This window comes from Crotalus tigris, unplaced genomic scaffold, assembly GCF_016545835.1.
Source record: "Crotalus tigris isolate CLP2741 ecotype Arizona unplaced genomic scaffold, ASM1654583v1 scf7180000018030.5226217, whole genome shotgun sequence".
NCBI lineage: Eukaryota > Metazoa > Chordata > Lepidosauria > Squamata > Viperidae > Crotalus > Crotalus tigris.
In genome coordinates, this window is record NW_024096786.1 from 700,526 (window position 1) to 719,784 (window position 19,259).

The 19,259-nt window shown below is 37.5% G+C and overlaps 1 long non-coding RNA gene across 1 annotated transcript in view; it reads left to right on the forward strand.

Moving 5' to 3' along the window:
- The first annotated feature begins 1,994 nt into the window (after positions 1 to 1,994).
- Positions 1,995 to 19,259, forward strand: part of LOC120309508 — a 139,135-nt gene continuing 121,870 nt past the window's right edge. The window contains exon 1 of the long non-coding RNA XR_005557104.1: positions 1,995 to 2,079. This is a non-coding gene — a long non-coding RNA (uncharacterized LOC120309508). The remainder of the gene's footprint in view (positions 2,080 to 19,259) is intronic.

A 19,259-nucleotide genomic window follows, 5' to 3' on the forward strand; every position in this document is an offset into this window, starting at 1 on the left:
GTGGAAAAAGAAAAAGATTAGCATCAGGGAGATCTAATTTTACAGTCAGAAATTTTAACCCAACTCTTCCTTGTAAGTGGGAAATGTCAAAATTACTGTTACTTGCCCACAGGTATTTTTTCTGCTCATTTCAAGCAACTGTCTGTTGTAGAAATTCTACACCCACAGAGTCACAAACAAGTCCTTCAATAGCAGTGGAACAGATGGGATCCCCAGTCATACCAAAGACCTTTTTTCTTTCTTTTTTTTTTTTACTAAATGGTGCTCTTAAAGAAAAATAGGTTGTCTAAATCTCAGGTTACATTTTCTTGCTAATTATAGTATTAATCCAACTTTATTTATTGCAAATGAAACAGATTGCATTCGGAAGGAGAAAAGGTCACAGGGATTTGGAAACATCAGCATTACCAAGTGAAAATGTGATCTCTGTGGATGCACATTTCTCCCACTTTTGCTTCATTTGCAGACCTGTCATAGGTGCAGACTAATGGGTAGATTGGTTGCCAAGATGTTTGCATGAAGAACATCAAGGTCATTTCTCTAACTAAAGTAGATGCTGCCTACATATTGTCATATTGTCACTATAAAATAATGCAAACACCCTGTGAAAATGTGATGCTTGCAATCAAACACTTGCTATTTATTCCTCCATTTTTAAATCAATGGCTTTAAATGCTTCCTATAATTATTGTCCATTTCTAAAGATTAAATCTTTCCAACTTTAGAGAGCATGCAATAATTTAAGATTTAGCTAGTATCTAACAGAACAGGAAGTAAACATGCATCTGGGGTTGTATTTAAAAATAATCTCCAACAGACATGTGGAATTTCTCCAAATTCACATTGATGTGCCCTTTTTATTTTTCTTTTGTATTCTCTTGAGAAAAGTGACACATACAATATAACGATGTACTCTCTCTATAATGATATAGCAAGCTGCTATTCCTTGAAAATAATTTGAAGTTTCAATGCTGAAAAGTAACTATCAGAGCTGGTCAAAATCTTATTTTCCTCAAAAACTCTGTTTCAAGAAAAATGCTTTGTTTGTAGCTAAAGGCGTCTTCCCTCGCCTGCATCATAAATGGAAGAAGGCTATGATTAAAACATTCTTAGTTTAGTCTTGTCAGATTTTCTTGAAATGCTATGATTTACTGGGAATCAAAAGCCTATTTTCCAGCTAATAGTGACAATTAACCATATTTACATTGTGCTAATGCTTCTTTTTACAGTAATCTCATTTATCACATGGTTCAGATCTGACATTTGAAGTAACACAGTTTCTTCTAAGAAATAGAAAGCAGCAAATTGAAAATCATGTCCGGTTCGTGGAATTTGTTTCCCATAGAAAAATAGAGAAGCTTCTTGCCCCCAGGATAACCATCATTTTGGTCTTTTAATAGTTAACTTCTCTATTCATTTTTCCCATTTTTAATAATTTTAACACTTATTAAATTTTTACTATATTGTAAGCCAACCAGAGTTGCCAAATTACTGATATGGGCAGTATAGAAATTTAATAAATAAATCTGTGTGTGTGTGTGTGACAAAACTTGGAAAGAATATATTGGGTAGAAGTAAACTGAAATATATTATCACTTAAGAAAGCTAATGATCATAACTAGTATTTGGGAGTAATGTACAAAAATGTTTTGATAGTCTCATCCACTACTGTTTGGGATATGAAAATACCAAAGAGATGAGGAGCATGAATATACATAGCTGCTCTCTTTTTTTCTCCCTTACATATTTATTTAGCTAGGAAATAGTAATGGCAGTGGAAAGGCTGTATAGATTGTTTGTCCCATTACTGGCCATGACAATGGAATTCTGGGACAGACATGTTTTATCACCACCTTACCAAGTCCTTAGAAGGTGAAGGCTGGGCAGCACAAGCAAAGGACAGCTAATGACTTAAAAGCCAGCCATCAACACACCCTAATTAACATCTAAAAAGCCACTTACAACAGGCACTATAAATACCACACACAGAACAGCACAGACTCTGCTAGAGAGAAGTTCCTTGAAGACGGGCTCCAGCATGAATCAGAAAGCACAGAAGACTGAAAACCTCTGATCCAGGTAACAGATCCAGATTGGATCCTGCGACATTATCCTGGGACACGTATATTTGCCTTCATTCATGACAGACATTTAGTTCATTTATACTTGTTTAACTGTTGCAAGCATTGGATTTTACCGCTACTGCTTTCAATAAACCTTTTTCTTAATATGAGTGATATATAGGTGGCATTTTTTTCTCCTTGGGGTGATAATATTAAATATTACATTGTTTTTTATCTCCTTTGTTTTTTTAAATATCACAGTTTTTCCAGAGAACATTATAAAACTGCATCTATTGGCAGTAAATTTAGTTTTGCCCACACTGTGCCACCATTTGCTTAATATGAAAATTCCTATGATCCTTGATCATTGGCCATCTTGACTGGGATGGTTAAAAGCATTACTAATGGTAAAGGAATGCAGAAATGACCTTGAGGAAGAAATGGATAAAACATAAGATCAACACTCAAACTGAAACCTCGTCCTCCTTTGAAGTCTTGTGTTTTCTCGGTGGCCTGGATGATATTTGGATGAGAAAGTTCTGACTTTTACACAGATTCATTAACAATTAACCAGTAGAACAACCTGCCTCCAGAAGCAGTGAATGCTCCAACACTGGAAGTTTTTAAGAAGAGACTGGACAGCCATTTGTCTGAAATGGTATAGGGTTTCCTGCCTGAGCAGGAGTTGGACTAGATGACCTCCAAGATCCCTTCCAACTTTTTATTTTTATTTTTTTTATTATTATTATTATTATTATGGATCATCGCACAGTCAGCCAGATGTTCAGACTGGATTTGGCATTTTGTCTACCTATCGAGTCCTTACCCAGGACCTGGGATAGGCAGATGTGGATGTTTGATGGTATTACAGATATCGTCGCAGGATGGAAGCAGTATTATTATTATTATTATTATTATTATTATTATTATTATTACTACTATGTAAAATGGCAAGATTGATATTTTCTCTTCAGCTAGCTAGACCAAGTCAGAAAACAGATACTACAAGGATTCTGGGAAGGCTACTTTATTATTGCATAATAACGATATTTTGAAAACCTATCAGAATTTCTGCCTGCCCTACTTTATACCAAACAAAATCAAGGTGCTGTTACTTTAACCTCTTGGTGTTCATCCATGTTAAGGTCATTTCTATCTTCTTTTACACTAACTAATCTTATTTAGATTAGAACTATATTAAACAGCAACCATACCCCAGGAGGTATTTGCATGGGAGTGGTCATAAAAATAAAAATGGAGCCTTTAATTTTAGAATTAAGGCCCCACCCCTTTAACAGGTATAACATACAAAATATGTGAAAATCAGTGTCTACACAGTTGCAGTTGTTTTCTTGTCTACCATCCTGAAGATGTTCCTGTGTCATATCTCAGGTCATTTTCAACACTTAAGGGCACTCAGAGTTTCTTGCATATAATAAATATCCAATTTTCAATTTGTCAAGAGTCTCTGAATGTTCGAGGAAACAGTTCTGACATTTGTTACCAAAGGTGGAATGGCCAAGCAGTGTCTAATGATACTTTACAATAATAGTCTTGGTGGTGCTGTTTTCTGTCTTAAAAGATCAAATTCAAAAATTGGTTGCATCTATTATTCTGTTCATTCAGAATACAGAAAGTTACAATATTGCATGTCAGAAATGAACTCTTGTATAGTAAGAGTCATATTTATAATAACACTGAACAAAATTGACTTACAAAAGATGAAACAGACTAATTGGGTAAGTCAAATGCTAACTTAATCATGTAATGATGCTGAGGATAAAAATACAGTCATAATATAGACCACGGGTGTCAAAATCGCCATGTCAAGTGACATTTCGTGACATATCACAACTTTTTTCACATTGCCGGAGCTGAGGTGGGTGCGGCCTCCCCATGATGCAACTGGCCCATGGGCCAGCAGTTTGACACCCCTGATATAGACTGTCTGGGTTGGAAAGGACCTTTAAATATCCAATCCCAGCTGCTGCTCAGTGCAGGAATTCCCTAAATCATTTCCAACAAGTGGCTATGTAACCTATATTTGGAAAACTCTAGAGTGGGAAAGTCCTCTACTGTTCTAGGCAGATTTTTCCATTGCTTCACATCTGTTAGAGAATTCCTCCTAATATTTATTATAAATCACATTTCATTAATTTTAGGCCTTTTGTTTTAGTTTTGAATGGAACAGGTCTGTCCCTCTTGTGCATGTCAACTTTTTTTTATATTTATTCCTTTCTATCCTGATACCTGTCTTTTGAGTCTTTTTCAACTTCATTTTTTTTAATGGAGAGTGATATGTGTTTTTGGCATCATTAACTTTCTTACAATGAATTTGGTTGAGTTTGCAATCTAATAATACTTTAGATGTCCTAAAGTAGACAAGGTAACAGAAAACATAAACAATTCTAAAAGAAATAATTAGCTATGTGCTGCAGAATCACTCAACCAGAAGATTAGCTTTTGGTACAACTAAGTAGTGATTCAAGAATTGAAAAATATGTCTAAATGTTAGCTGGTACAGAAATTGCTGTTGAATTAGAAAAAAAGAGCTGTGAGTGTACAGGGTACCTAATTGCCAGCCATAATTCAGTTCAAATTGTTGAGGTCATCAATATCCTTTATTTACTAGATTAGGTATGTTGAGCCACATTCTATGTGAGTAGGAATAGAGTCTGTATCATCTAAACATTCTCATTTAGACTTTTCCCCCACAAAATTGAAATCATTTTTTTATCTGTTAAGATTTTCTCAAAATTGATTTATGGTTAAATATCTAGGCTGTTTCCCTCACAATAATCCTCCCAACAATTACATTTCTCATATCATAAAAAAAAAATACAATACTATTCAGAATAAGAAAGAAGAAAAAGAAAAACATATCTCTCTCAAACTAAAATTCATTTATATCTCCCATTTTTTTCATTTTTTAACTCTATTCCATTCAATATTTACTAATTAAGTAATCCATATTATATTTTAACCATATTCAAACAGATACTTACAAATTGCATCTAATAAGACAGTTACCTTTCTGATATCAGAAAAAAATCTTTTAACTCTATTCCATTCAATAGTTACTGGTTGAGTAGTCCATATTGTATTTTAACCATATTAAAACAAATGCTTAATCTTTAAAAATTGCTTCTGATAGGTCCAATCTTCTGATCCCTTGGTTCTGATTTTAGTCTTTTTCTTTCGCCAAACGGCTTTTCTCATCCATCTATTCCACTTAGTTAAAAAGTCTTGCCATTTTCTTGTGGATGTTGTTAAGAATGGTAGAGGCAGATCAGGTAAGATGTTGGTATCTTTTAAAAAAAAATTGTCTCTCAAGTCATAGGTTTTTAGTATCTCTGTGATCCATTTTGTCAGGCTTTTCTTCTTATCTTTGGCTTTGTTTTGTGATTCTGGGGTGTGGACTATCTCTTCCAGTTCTGGTGCTTCAGTCACATTTTGTTTGTTTTCCTCCATCTGTGTTGAATCACAATCCCATCCATTGGTATATTCATTCATTTTCTGAAAATTCTTATGTTGTGAGGGTAACATAGAGATATGTCCATTTATGTCATCAAAATTGTTTTTAATTTCATTGTGGTGTAGAGACATTGTTGTTTGGATTAATTGCAACATAGCAAGCATTTCCTCCTGGAAAGTATTTGGTTTTTCTTGAAAGTTCTTTTTGCAAGTTCCTGAGATTCCATAATAGCTAAAACTCAAAAAAATTTCTTTCTCTGAAAACAACTTTAAAGGCACAGTCAATAGGTGTTTATCATCCAGGAAGGTCAGTTATGGGTTTTGGGTTTTTTTTGTAATTATAGTCTTTGCTTATTGTGACTGGCCCAGAATGTTTTGTTTAGCTCTTTTTAAGGATCAAAGAAGCAGGTCATCTCATTCTGGGCATCCTGTCAATACTTATAACAAAGCAGCTAAAGTTATATATTCTCTTTCACAACTAGATATCAACAACAGTATGTTTCTTGCCCCCTTAATAATTTAATTCACCGCTTCCTTCTGTGGGAGGGTGGGGCTAAGTTCCCCCTCCTTTTCACTTTCAGAGGCTTTTTTGCTTCTTTGGGTATCTTTTCCAAAAGTTCAGGATATAGAGTAGGAGAGAGAAGATCAAATTTCTCACCCAGTTTCAGCACGCTGTTCACCGATGTTCTGGTGAGTACCTGTGGACTTCGGTTGCAAGTAGCTTGGGCTGGTTACTGAGGTGGGGCCAGCCTTTCTCCTGTTGGGTTAGAGGGAATTCTCAGATTAAACAGGACAAAAATTCCCAGATTGAACGGGAAGACTGCCATCATTCCCGGATCGCTGGGGCAGCCCTCTTTCTTCGCTGCCTCTTTCAAGCGGCTTTAGACCCATTTAGGGTTCCCTGGCAGGATAAAAAGAGATGCGGGAAGCAGAACTTCATAATCCCATGACCATGCTCTACCGCACAAAACCAGAAGTCTTTAGTTATAAATGTTAGCTTCTAGTTGTTCACATATTGTTCACATAGTTGTTCGGATATTGACTTATGAATCAATATTATTGTTGTTTGTATAATATTAGTAAAATATGATGAAGATATCTATATCTAGTTTTGTATACACCAATAGTACCAAGAATTGTAATTGTCTCATGAGGGGGAAATGGAAAAAATATGGGGAATAAAGGAGGATCAAGGAAAAAATACTGGATTGTGCAGTATTGAATAGATTTATATTGAAGAAGTTAAAGTTAAATATGTGAACCCAGACAATATGTTGTTTACTAAACTCTAAAGATTATAATTTTAAAAAAATTAATAAAACTTATAAAAAATAAAGTACAAAAGGTGAGGTGGCACACAGAGAGTAGGCTATGCAGCACTAGAAATACTATCCATCTGAGTCATCTTTCTAAGCTCTTTATAAAAAGAATGATCCATTTCTGCCTTTAAAGGTTTTCTGTTCAAAACTTTGGGATAAGTAGCATTCTCTTCCTTTGAACTTCATTGCATTCAGCGTAAATTTATTTCCAAAAGGGGTCAACTTCTTATAGTGGGTGGTATAAAAGTATAGTAAATTACAAATTACTTCTATTTGATGATTTAGCTAGCTGAGAATAGAATATAGTCAATTGTGAAATAGGGCACCACTGCACTTGTCTGTAGCTCTAAGCTGATCATCAATGTTCATTGATGACAGTACAGCTGATCATTATTATTGGCTGAAAATTCATTTTTTTGTCAATCTGCTTATTTTAGCTGAAGAATAAAGAATAATGAATTGGTCTCGAAGAGCAGATCCCTTTTTGCATAAGTAACGAAATTCAGTAGAATGTGGGCAAAAGTAAAAGCAATATCTTTTAAAATTGAAACTAAGCAATTTTTTTGCTCATTCAATATTTTTAAGTGGATATTGAACAATTGTTGACTTATTTCCACTGGTATCAATTATATACAAAGATAGCACTTTCTGGCAATTTTACATTACTTTTTTTTTTTTTTACTAAATATGTTCTAAATAAGAACTAAAAGTACTGTCAAATGAATCAACCTTGTTCTCCTCTTCACTTATTAGGCCTCGCATTGCCATCCATGACAGAAGAATAGAATAGTATAATAACTTTATTGTCACTTTAAATGTACACTAATCAGCATACATTAAAATGAAATTTTGTTGCATTCAGTTCTCAAAGGGTCATATGTACTTTTAAAAAAAAATCAAAGTTGTTTCTATGCCTAACAGATCCTCCCAAATACAGAAAACCTGAACCACAACATCTCATAATGCCTTTTATTATTTGTTAAATTAATTGTAGATGACAGTGGTTAAGATGGTTAAATTAGCTTGTGTTTAAGCATTCAGCCTTGCTGGCTTGTATGCTTAGATCACTAAGCATACACATCTGGTTAGGATCCAGTGAATTTTCTGGGATTAAGACCATGCAACTAAAAACCATTGAGATATCTGGAGTAATATTGAGCTTCATCTTCCATAGCAGTAAGATCTTTTGCCAAAAGCTCTTTGGAACAGTGGCGCAGTGTGAAAAACACAGCATCCCTTTGTCCTGACAAATATAAAGTTCTTTAAAGAGCAGCTTTGAAAATGAAACCTAATTATACTTTCATGAACAGAAAGAAATATTACACTTGAATTCCTTGATGCTTCATGTTAAATATATGCCTGTCACTGGCAGGCTGCCAGTTCCCACAACAAAGTTGGGTGCTTGTCCTCCTTGGTCTAAATCAGAGGTTCTCAACCTTGGCAACTTTAAGACTTATGGACTTCAACTCCCAGAATTCTGGGAATTGAAGTCCACAAGTCTTAAAGTTGCCAAGGTTGAGAACCCCTGGTCTAAATGTATGCTTGAAGCTAACATCTTTCCTGATAAGTTCTGTCAAACTTCAGGTAGCCATAGACTTGGAATAATGATCTTCTGTTTTTTCTATCTATACTCATCAGCTAATTAATTAACCTTTCAAGTCATCTTTGTATTTCTTTCACAAATTAATGAATCTCATTGTGTAGTAGAATTTCAAGTCAGTAGAGTCTCGGGAGGTAGAGCGCCTGCCTAGCCATGTTTGGGCTCAGAAACTAGACTGGATTGTATTTGGTTGGGAGGAAACACTAGGGCTCTGTTTCCATATTGGTTGTCCTTCTATACTGCTTGTCAAGAAAATTACATGGATGCATCCATGTGGTTGCCAGAAGTGAAGCTCATTTTAAAAAAAACACGTTAGTATTACAAAACCAGTTAACCATATTTTTCAAGGTTTCAGTGTGGTTTAATTTAGATTGTTTAAAGGAAACATGGATTGCTAAAATGATCTTCAACTTCCTACTGACACTAGAAAGCTGACATGGTGGCCTGAATATTTGATGTGATGGAAAGGAGAGACAAAATGATGTGTAATAGCATTTCACATTCGGTGCACTTTGGATTTGTTAGTACTCCACTTCCCCAAAATTCTAGGCAGTACTAACCATGTGGTTGACAATGTTAAGAATTACAAACCAGCACATTTGACAGGCACAAAATTGGTGGGTGCTGATTTTGGCAAGTTTTTACATTAAAATGAGTGTTCGACTTTATCAGAGTTTTTAAATAAATCAGCTGGCATGCCATTTCTACTAATTATCCTATTCCATAGATGGAATACTCATCATTATCCCCAGAGCCTTGTGCCATGGTGCCTTAAGAGTACCCAGAGTTTTGTGCAATATAAGGCTGCTTACCAACATTTTAATCAACCAATATATTGTAGTGTCCAGAAACCATTAACTGATCAGTGTAGCATCAGTGATAATGAGAGCCAGTTTGAAGTTAGTTGTTGTTGTTGTTAATTGCGAAGTCATGTCCGACCCGTCGCGACCCCATGGACAATGTTCCTCCAGGTCTTCCTGTCCTCTACCATCTTCTGGAGTCCATTTAAATTCACACCTACTGCTTCAGTGACTCCATCCAGCCATCTCATTCTCTGTCGTCCCCTTCTTCTATTGCCCTCAATCTTTCCCAACATTAGGCTCTTCTCCAGTGAATCCTTCCTTCTCATTAGGTGGCCAAAGTACTTGAGTTTCAACTGTCAGGATCTGGCCTTCTAAAGAGTAGTCGGGGTTGATCTCTTCTAGGACTGACCGGTTTGAACGCCTTGCAGTCCAAGGGACTCGCAGGAGTCTTCTCCAGCACCATAGTTCAAAGGCCTCAATTCTTTTGCGCTCAGCCTTTCTTATGGTCCAACTTTCACAGCCATACATTGCAACTGGGAAAACCATGGCCTGGACTATACGCACTTTTGTTGGCAGGGTGATGTCTCTGCTTTTTAGAATGCTGTCTAGATTTGCCATAGCTTTCCTCCCCAGGAGCAAGCGTCTTTTAATTTCTTGGCTGCAGTCCCCATCTGAGGTGATCTTGGAGCCCAGAAAAATAAAATCTGTCACTACCTCCATTTCTTCCCCATCTATTTGCCAGGAATTGAGAGGGCCGGATGCCATGATTTTGGTTTTCTTAATGTTGAGTTTCAAGCCAACTTTTGCACTCTCCTTCTTCACCCGCATCAAGAGGCTCTTTAGTTCCTCTTCACTTTCTGACATTAGAGTGGTATCATCTGCATATCTTAGGTTGTTGATATTTCTCCCGGCAATCTTAATTCCAACTTTTGATTCATCTAGCCCTGCCTTTCTCATGATGTGCTCTGCATATAAGTTAAATAGGCAGGGTGACAGTATACAGCCTTGCCGGACTCCTTTTCCAATTTTGAACCAATCAGTGGTTCCGTGTTCGGTTCTCACTGTTGCTTCTTGACCCGCATATAGGTTTCTCAGGAGACAAATGAGATGGTCTGGTACTCCCATCTCTTTAAGAACTTGCCACAATTTGTTGTGATCCACACAATCAAAGGCTTTTGCATAGTCAATGAAGCAGAAGTAGATGTTTTTCTGGAACTCCCTAGCTTTCTCCATGATCCAGCGTATGTTGGCAATTTGATCTCTAGTTCCTCTGCCTCTTCGAAATCCTGCCTGTACTTCTGGTAGTTCTCGATCCACATACTGCTGGAGTCTAGCTTGTAGGATTTTAAGCATAACTTTACTAGCATGTGAAATGAGTGCAATGGTGCGATAGTTTGAACATTCTTTGGCATTGCCTTTCTTTGGAATTGGAATGTAAACTGACCTTTTCCAATCCTGTGGCCACTGTTGAGTTTTCCAAATTTGCTGGCAAATTGAGTGTAGCACTTTTACTGCATCGTCTTTTAAGATTTTGAATAGCTCAGCTGGAATACTGTCACCTCCACTAGCTTTGTTGTTGCTCAGATTTTCTAAGGCCCATTTCACTTCACATTCTAGGATGTCTGGTTCGAGGTCAGTGACCATCTCATTGTGGTTATCTGGGATGTTAAGCTCATTCTTGTATAGTTCTTCTGTGTAGTTTTGCCATCTCTTCTTAATCTCTTCTGCCTCTGTTAGGTCTCTGCCATTTTGGTCCTTTATCATGCCCATCTTTGCATGAAACGTTCCCTTCATATCTCCAATTTTCTTGAAGAGATCTCTGGTCCTCCCTATTCTGTTGTTTTCGTCTATTTCTTTGCACTGTTCATTTAAGAAGGTATTCTTATCTCTTCTAGCTATTCTCTGGAATTCTGTATTCAATTGGGTGTATCTTTCTCTTTCTCCTTTGCCTTTCGCTTCCCTTCTTTCCTCAGCTATTTGCAAAGCTTCCTCAGACAGCCATTTTGCTTTCTTGCATTTCTTTGTCTTTGGGATGGTTTTAGTTGCTACCTCTTGTACAATGTTGCGAACTTCCATCCATAGTTCTTCAGGCACTCTGTCTATCAGATCCAGTTCCTTAAATCTATTTGTCACCTCTACTGTATATTCATCAGGAATATGATTTAGTTCATACCTGAGTGGCCTACTGCTTTTCCCTACTTTTTTCAATTTAAGCCTAAATTTTGCAACAAGAAGCTCATGATCTGAGTCACAGTCAGCTCCTGGTCTTGTTTTTACTGACTGTATAGAGCTTCTCCATCTTTGGCTGCAGAGCACATAGTCAATCTGATTTCTATGTTGACCGTCTGATGATGTCCATGTGTAGAGCCGTCTCTTGGGTTGTTGGAAAAGAGTGTTTGTTATGACCATCGTATTTTCTTGACAAAATTCTATCAGCCTGTGCCCTGCTTCATTTTGTACTCCAAGGCCAAACTTGCCTGTTATTCGGTTATCTTTTGGCTTCCTACCTTAGCATTCCAATCCCCCATGATGATAAGGACATCATTTTTTTGGTGTTAATTCTATAAGGTGCTGTAGGGCTTCATAGAACCGGTCAATTTCATCCTCTTCAGCAACAGTGGTTGGGGCATAGATTTGGACTACTGTGATATTGAATGGTTTGCCTTGGATTCGAATTGAGATCATTCTGTCATTTTGGGGATTGTATCCCAGTATTGCTTTTCCTATTCTTTTATTGACTATGAAGGCTACTCCATTTCTTCTGAGGGATTCCTGCCCACAGTAGTATACCTGATGGTCATCTGAGTTAAATTCACCCATTCCTATCCATTTTAGTTCGCTGATTCCTAAGATGTCGATGTTCAGTCTTGTCATCTCTTTTTGGACTACGTCTAGCTTGCCTTGATTCATGGATCTTACATTCCAGGTTCCTATGGAGAAAAAATCTTTACAGCATTGGACTTTCCTTTCACCACCAGATATATCCACAGCTGAGCGTCCTTTAGGCTTTGGCCCAGTCGCTTCATTCTTTCTGGCGCTACTAGTACTAGCCCTCTGCTCTTCCCCAGTAGCATATTGGACACCTTCCGACCTGAGGGGCTCATCTTCCAGTGTCATATCTTTTTTCCTTTTAGTACTGTCCATGGGGTTTTCATGGCAAAGATACTGGAGTGGTTTGCCATTTCCTTCTCCAGTGAAGTTAGTGTAGTGGTTAAATCACCAGGTTAGAAACTGGAAGACTGTGAATTCTGGTTCTACCTTAGTCATAAAGTCAGCTAAGTGAGATTTGCCTAATCACTCTCAGCCCTAAGAATGGGGCAATGGCAAACCACTTTGAAAATTGTTGCCAAGAAATCTGTGGGAACTAGTCCAGGCAATTACCAGGACTTAAGACAACTGGAAGGTGCATACACACAAAATCAGTTAACATTTACTTTACTGAAAGAACACAATTTTAATTGATCTCTTATTTGTGGGGTAAAATAGAAAGGTTTATTTGCTATTGACTCTGTTATTGTATACATTGTTATGGGAACTAGGTATAGGAAAAACCATTAGTAATATTTATGATACTTTCAGTGGATTCAGTATTATCCAGTAAGAAAGTCTAGCAGATGATTGAATCTGTGGACCTGCGAGCTGTTGAGATTACATACAAATCTTCACTTTGGCATAAAATATTTCAAGCAGCTTCCAAGGAAGGAAGTATTTTTATCCATGTCTTTTCTCTATCTTTTCCCCTAAGTACTTCTAATGTGGCTGAAGAATATTTAAAGATTTGATATTTCTATAAGTAACAATCGCAAGACTCAGAACTGTGAAGAAATGAATTTGTCAAAAAAAAGTCCTGTCATTTAGTCAGCTCATTTAATAAATCACCCTATTCTAATTACACTTGTGGTTTCCTGGCTGTCCTCTTAATAATCTGGAAATGAGACTCTGGCAGGACAAGTAGATGAAGGCTGTACAAGGAAGCAACGAGTTGATTAGGAATAATGTTATTAGCGCACACCATGGTATGCTCACTCCTTAGCGGCTGTTGAGATGTTCTGTATATGCTAAGAAAGAGATTAATTTTAAGCAGAGCAAAGAGGTCATCAGAATTATATTTAGGCAAAATATGCAACAAATTTATAATGCATAAAATAAGAAAATGTAGAAAGATGATTTTAAAAAAAACTATCTATGACCCATTCTCTACTGACCTTGAGTTCTTTTTATTTTTAGGTTTAAAGGTATTGTTTCTTGCCCTGCTTTAATTCAAAATGCACTATATACTGGGAAATGTTCTTTTCCAGCTTCCATTCATTTTATCAAGATTTGCACAAGCAAAGGTTTCAGTAGATCGAGTGTTTGATATTTTATGTTGTGTTGATTGTGTGTGATCCTTGGCTGCTATGAATTTCTATATTTCCAAATGTTTTTAGTATTTTAATGTTGCAAACTGTCCAGAGTAATTTACTTGAGATGGGTGACTATACAAATCTATGAAATAAATAAAATGTTAACTATCCTATCCAACTCTTCTCTATAAGATAGGGTCATCATTTTCCAGAAATTGATCAGAATCATCTATTCCATTATGACAGCAAAGAATGATATGCATATAGTATATCATTCTCTGATGCCCTTCTATCTCCCTCTGTGTGTGTATGTATGTGTTGGACATGCATGCATATAGATTGTGGGGTGGGAGGTGGGGGCTTTATGTATGTTCTTCTTCTTGGAAAAATAAACAAGGTTCTGGGCCTTTCTAGTGTAGGAAATGACCAGGCTGAGTCTGAGGGTGAGGGTGAGGTCAAACACATCAACAATTTTTAGTCTCTATTCCCCTATTAGAGACCTAAGTTCAGCTCCCCTTCATGTCCGCTGACTCTTATCTGGTGACAATTCACCCTGACCGTTAGTAGTTTAGATTCTTGTGTATAAGTAGCATGAAATAAATTTGTAGTGCTTTTGAACTCCATCCTGGTTCCTGACTTTTTGCGCCTGACAGGTACCTCATTGATTGCTGTGAGCTGCATGGCCATGATGCTGAATTCACAATCTTTCTCTGGTAAATATTGTATCGTGAACATTTACTGTATACTGGTAAAAAAAGTACTTTTATCAAAGTCAGTGAGAGTTATTATTCTTTATCTGATAATTCCATGGTTTTCAAAGCTCTCTGAAATAATATTTTTTCTAAAAAAGATTAAGAAGCAAAAATAGTGCAAAGCCCCCAAGAGTATTAAATATAGGGTAATCACAATGCTGACTATTAAGGGCAGAAGATCAAACAATCAGAGGAAGGAAAAAACAGGATAGTCTGCCTTGGAAGGAAACATGACTAGATTGAAACTTCAATGGAACATTCATACTTTATTTTAGATCACAGTTATCTTCTCCACTAAGACCAGGTTTTTTTTATTATTTGGCATAAATTATTCCATCCTTTTGAAGTATTTAACTGGATAGTGACAGGAAGAAAGAGTTGATTTTCCAGATACCTCTGCCATGGTTTAGTGATGTAGGACTGGTATAAGATAGGCAAATCTAGAGAATAATTCCCAGAAAAGAAAACTACATAATTGAACCATTCTATATGTGAACCAATCAATCAAAGCAAGCAAACAAACAGAATATCAAACTAACCAACCCAGCTTTCTGGCTTGGGGCACAAATAACCAGATTCAAATTGTCCTACTTTGGGTAAAGCTCTCTGGAAAAGGCTGCATACTGGGAAATATGAATGGAAAGAGAGGAAGATCAGCATCAAGTTAGATGGACTCAGTTCCAATAGCAATAGGTGCAATGTTGGAAGGACTGAAGCACCAGGTTGAGGCAGATAAATTCCATATATTCGACCATTAAGAGTTGACATCAACTTGATAGCATTTATTCACATGTTCTGAGCTTTAGCAAATTAATATAAGATATAGGTAGCATATAGGTAGCAGGAAAATAAGCTTGTGGTGCTTTTGAAGGTTAAGGATTGTATCTTGGAGACAATCTATACATATTGCCATTACAAATTGACACCAGCTTGATGTCATATATTCAATCAAAGTGTGAGCCAATATAACACATTAGGACAAAGTTAAAATAAAAATCATAACTAACCAATTCCAGTTTAATGTTTATGATGTACTCTTATTACATAGAACACACAGCCCACACCCACAAAAAAATCCACATCCCTTTGGAGCAAATCCAGTCTTCCATATAAATAAATATTGCATGTATCTATATATATTCATTTTAACACCAAAAACAGGGTTTGAAGCAGGACCTAGCTGTTTATATATTTACCTTCTTGTTTTCTGTGGGTCTCGTGATATACTTGAAGCCAGCCCTGCCATATTTTTTTGTAAAAGTCCATAAACAGGAATAGAAATGGGAAGGAAGGAATTAGAATTGGAAACATGAGGTTAAAATAGCTTGTTACTTTAAATATGCATTCCTTCCTTTCTTTTGTAACTCTACAATAAACACATTGGGCCATATGAAAACTGTTGCATATGGGAAGAAAACAGTTAACTTGTATATGAGAATTTAAGCAAAGAAAAGAAAACTTAACTGGCAGTCAAAGACTTCCTCCCATGTATCTAATCTCTGCATAGTACAGTGTGTGACTCTGTTTTGGGGACCCTTGAGATCTTTCTTTAAACACAAAGCAAGGAAGAGCCGTGTATTTGTTTAACAGCACTAGTTCCATTGATCTTTTTCTGATCCAACAGAAGCCTCTTGTAATCTCTGGAAATCCTTTGCAGAGGACTCACCTGTAGAGGTTGTTTAGACTATCTGGACAGAGTTATGGAAACCAGATATAGGAATTTGGCAGAAGCTGTTCAAGGCCCTTGATACTGCACAGTTCCCTCATCTATAGTACCCTCAGGTAGAGAGAGGAAAATGAAGGATAGAAATGTTACCGTCTAAAAACCAGTTGTTGTTGTTAATTGCGAAGTCGTGTCCGACCCGTTGCGACCCCATGGACAATGTTCCTCCAGGTCTTCCTGTCCTCTACCATCTTCTGGAGTCCATTTAAATTCACACCTACTGCTTCAGTGACTCCATCCAGCCATCTCATTCTCTGTCGTCCCATTCTTCTATTGCCCTCAATCTTTCCCAGCATTAGGCCCTTCTCCAGTGAGTCCTTCCTTCTCATTAGTGGCCAAAGTATTTGAGTTTCAACTTTAGGATCTGGCCTTCTAAAGAGCAGTCGGGGTTGATCTCTTCTAGGACTGACTGGTTTGAACGCCTTGCAGTCCAAGGGACTCGCAGGAGTCTTCTCCAGCACCATAGTTCAAAGGCCTCAATTCTTTGGTGCTCAGCCTTTCTTATGGTCCACTTTCACAGCCATACATTGCAACTGGGAAAACCATGGCCTGGACTATACGCACTTTTGTTGGCAGGGTGATGTCTCTGCTTTTTAGAATGCTGTCTAGATTTGCCATAGCTTTCCTCCCCAGGAGCAAGCGTCTTTTAATTTCTTGGCTGCAGTCACCATCTGAGGTGATCTTGGAGCCCAGAAAAATAAAATCTGTCACTACCTCCATTTCTTCCCCATCTATTTGCCAGGAATTGAGAGGGCCGGATGCCATGATTTGGTTTTCTTAATGTTGAGTTTCAAGCCAACTTTTGCACTCTCCTTCTTCACCCGCATCAAGAGGCTCTTTAGTTCCTCTTCACTTTCTGCCATTAGAGTGGTATCATCTGCATATCTTAGGTTGTTGATATTTCTCCCGGCAATCTTAATTCCAACTTTTGATTCATCTAGCCCTGCATTTCTCATGATGTGCTCTGAATATAAGTTAAATAGGCAGGGCGACAGTATACAGCCTTGCCGGACTCCTTTTCCAATTTTGAACCAATCAGTGGTTCCGTGTCCAGTTCTCACTGTTGATTCTTGACCCGCATATAGGTTTCTCAAGAGACAAATGAGATGGTCTGGTACTCCCATCTCTTTAAGAACTTGCCACAATTTGTTGTGATCCACACAATCAAAGGCTTTTGCATAGTCAATGAAGCAGAAGTAGATGTTGTTCTGGAACTCCCTAGCTTTCTCCATGATCCAGCGTATGTTGGCAATTTGATCTCTAGTTCCTCTGCCTCTTCGAAATCCTGCCTGTACTTCTGGTAGTTCTCGATCCACATACTGCTGGAGTCTAGATTGTAGGATTTTAAGCATAACTTTACTAGCATGTGAAATGAGTGCAATGGTGCGATAGTTTGAACATTCTTTGGCATTGCCTTTCTTTGGAATTGGAATGTAAACTGACCTTTTCCAATCCTGTGGCCATGTTGAGTTTTCCAAATTTGCTGGCAAATTGAGTGTAGCACTTTTACTGCATCATCTTTTAAGATTTTGAATAGCTCAGCTGGAATACTGTCACCTCCACTAGCTTTGTTGTTGCTCAGATTTTCTAAGGCCCATTTCACTTCACATTCTAGGATGTCTGTTTCGAGGTCAGTGACCATCTCATTGTGGTTATCTGGGATGTTAAGCTCATTCTTGTATAGTTCTTCTGTGTAGTTTTGCCATCTCTTCTTAATCTCTTCTGCCTCTGTTAGGTCTCTGCCATTTTGGTCCTTTATCATGCCCATCTTTGCATGAAACGTTCACTTCATATCTCCAATTTTCTTGAAGAGATCTCTGGTCCTCCCTATTCTGTTGTTTTCTTCTATAAAAAAATCCCCCTTTATGGATTACTGCCTTGTCGTGGCGAAGGGGCTTGCGTAACTCAATGAAGCTATAAGCTATGCCGTGCAGGGCCACCCAAGATGGACAGGTTATAGCAGAGAGTTCTGACAAAATGTGATCCACTGGAGAAGGAAATGGCAAACCACTCCAGTATCTTTGCCATGAAAACCACATGGACAGTACTAAAAGGAAAAACCAGTAAGACCAGGTAAAACCAATTTGAGACTCAAGAAAATTAGGCCTGGTGAGGTTCACATGGATGATCACGAATTATCTGATTGCCAGTTTGTTTTATTCACACATGACCTCAGTGGATGAATACAAGTAGTCCTCGATTTACAACTAAAATTGAGCCCAACATTTCAGTCGCTGAGCAGAACATTTGTTAAGTGAATTTTGCCCCATTTTACAAACTTTCTTGCAGCAATTAGTTTTTAAGAAGATCACAGAAGTTGATCACATGACCCCAGGACACGGCAACCATCATAAATATGAGTCAGTTGCCAAGCATTTGAATTTTGATCGTGTGACCACGGGGATGCTGCAAGGGTTCTAAGTGTAAAAAATGGTTAGAAAATCACTTTTTCAGTGTCTTTGTAACTTTGAACAGTCACTAAATGAACTGTTATACCTGTACTTTAGACTCCTTTTGCCATGATCCATAACAAATCTGTTATGGAGTGAGAGTGCTTCAGTTTTTTAATCTGAATTTTCAGCTGAAAATTATCACAAAGGGAGCTCCCATTTGGCTCTGTACTCAATTGTTGTTTAATAAATCTCAGACCTGCTTGCAACATGAACTAAGACCATCCACTGATCAATCTTTGCTGTCCCTGGAAGCTTATTGTTATGCTGCTGCAGTTACAAGCTTTAGGCACATGGAGAACTTACATGATTCACACCATAGAACTGACTACTGGGTTTTGTTCTCTAGTGCACACAGAGTGGTTGATGCACTTATTGGAGGGACACTTGGTTTATTTACTCTCTCTCTCTCTCTCTCTCTCTCTCTCTCTCTCTCTCTCTGTGTGTGTGTGTGTGTGTGTGTGTGTGTGTGTGTGTGTGTGTGTGTGTGTGTTCCTGACTTCCCAGCATTGTAACTAGACCACAGTCTAGTTAAAAGATCCCAGATATAGAACTATCATTCCAGGAAATATTCCACATACACTGGGCCAAAAAAATGCCTACAATTCATTTGCATCTCCTGCAGCTGTATTTTTCAAGTAGAAGTAGCAATAGCACTTAGACTTATATACCACTTCATAGTACTTTACAGCCCTCTCTAAGCAATTTACAGAGTCTGCATATCACCCCCAA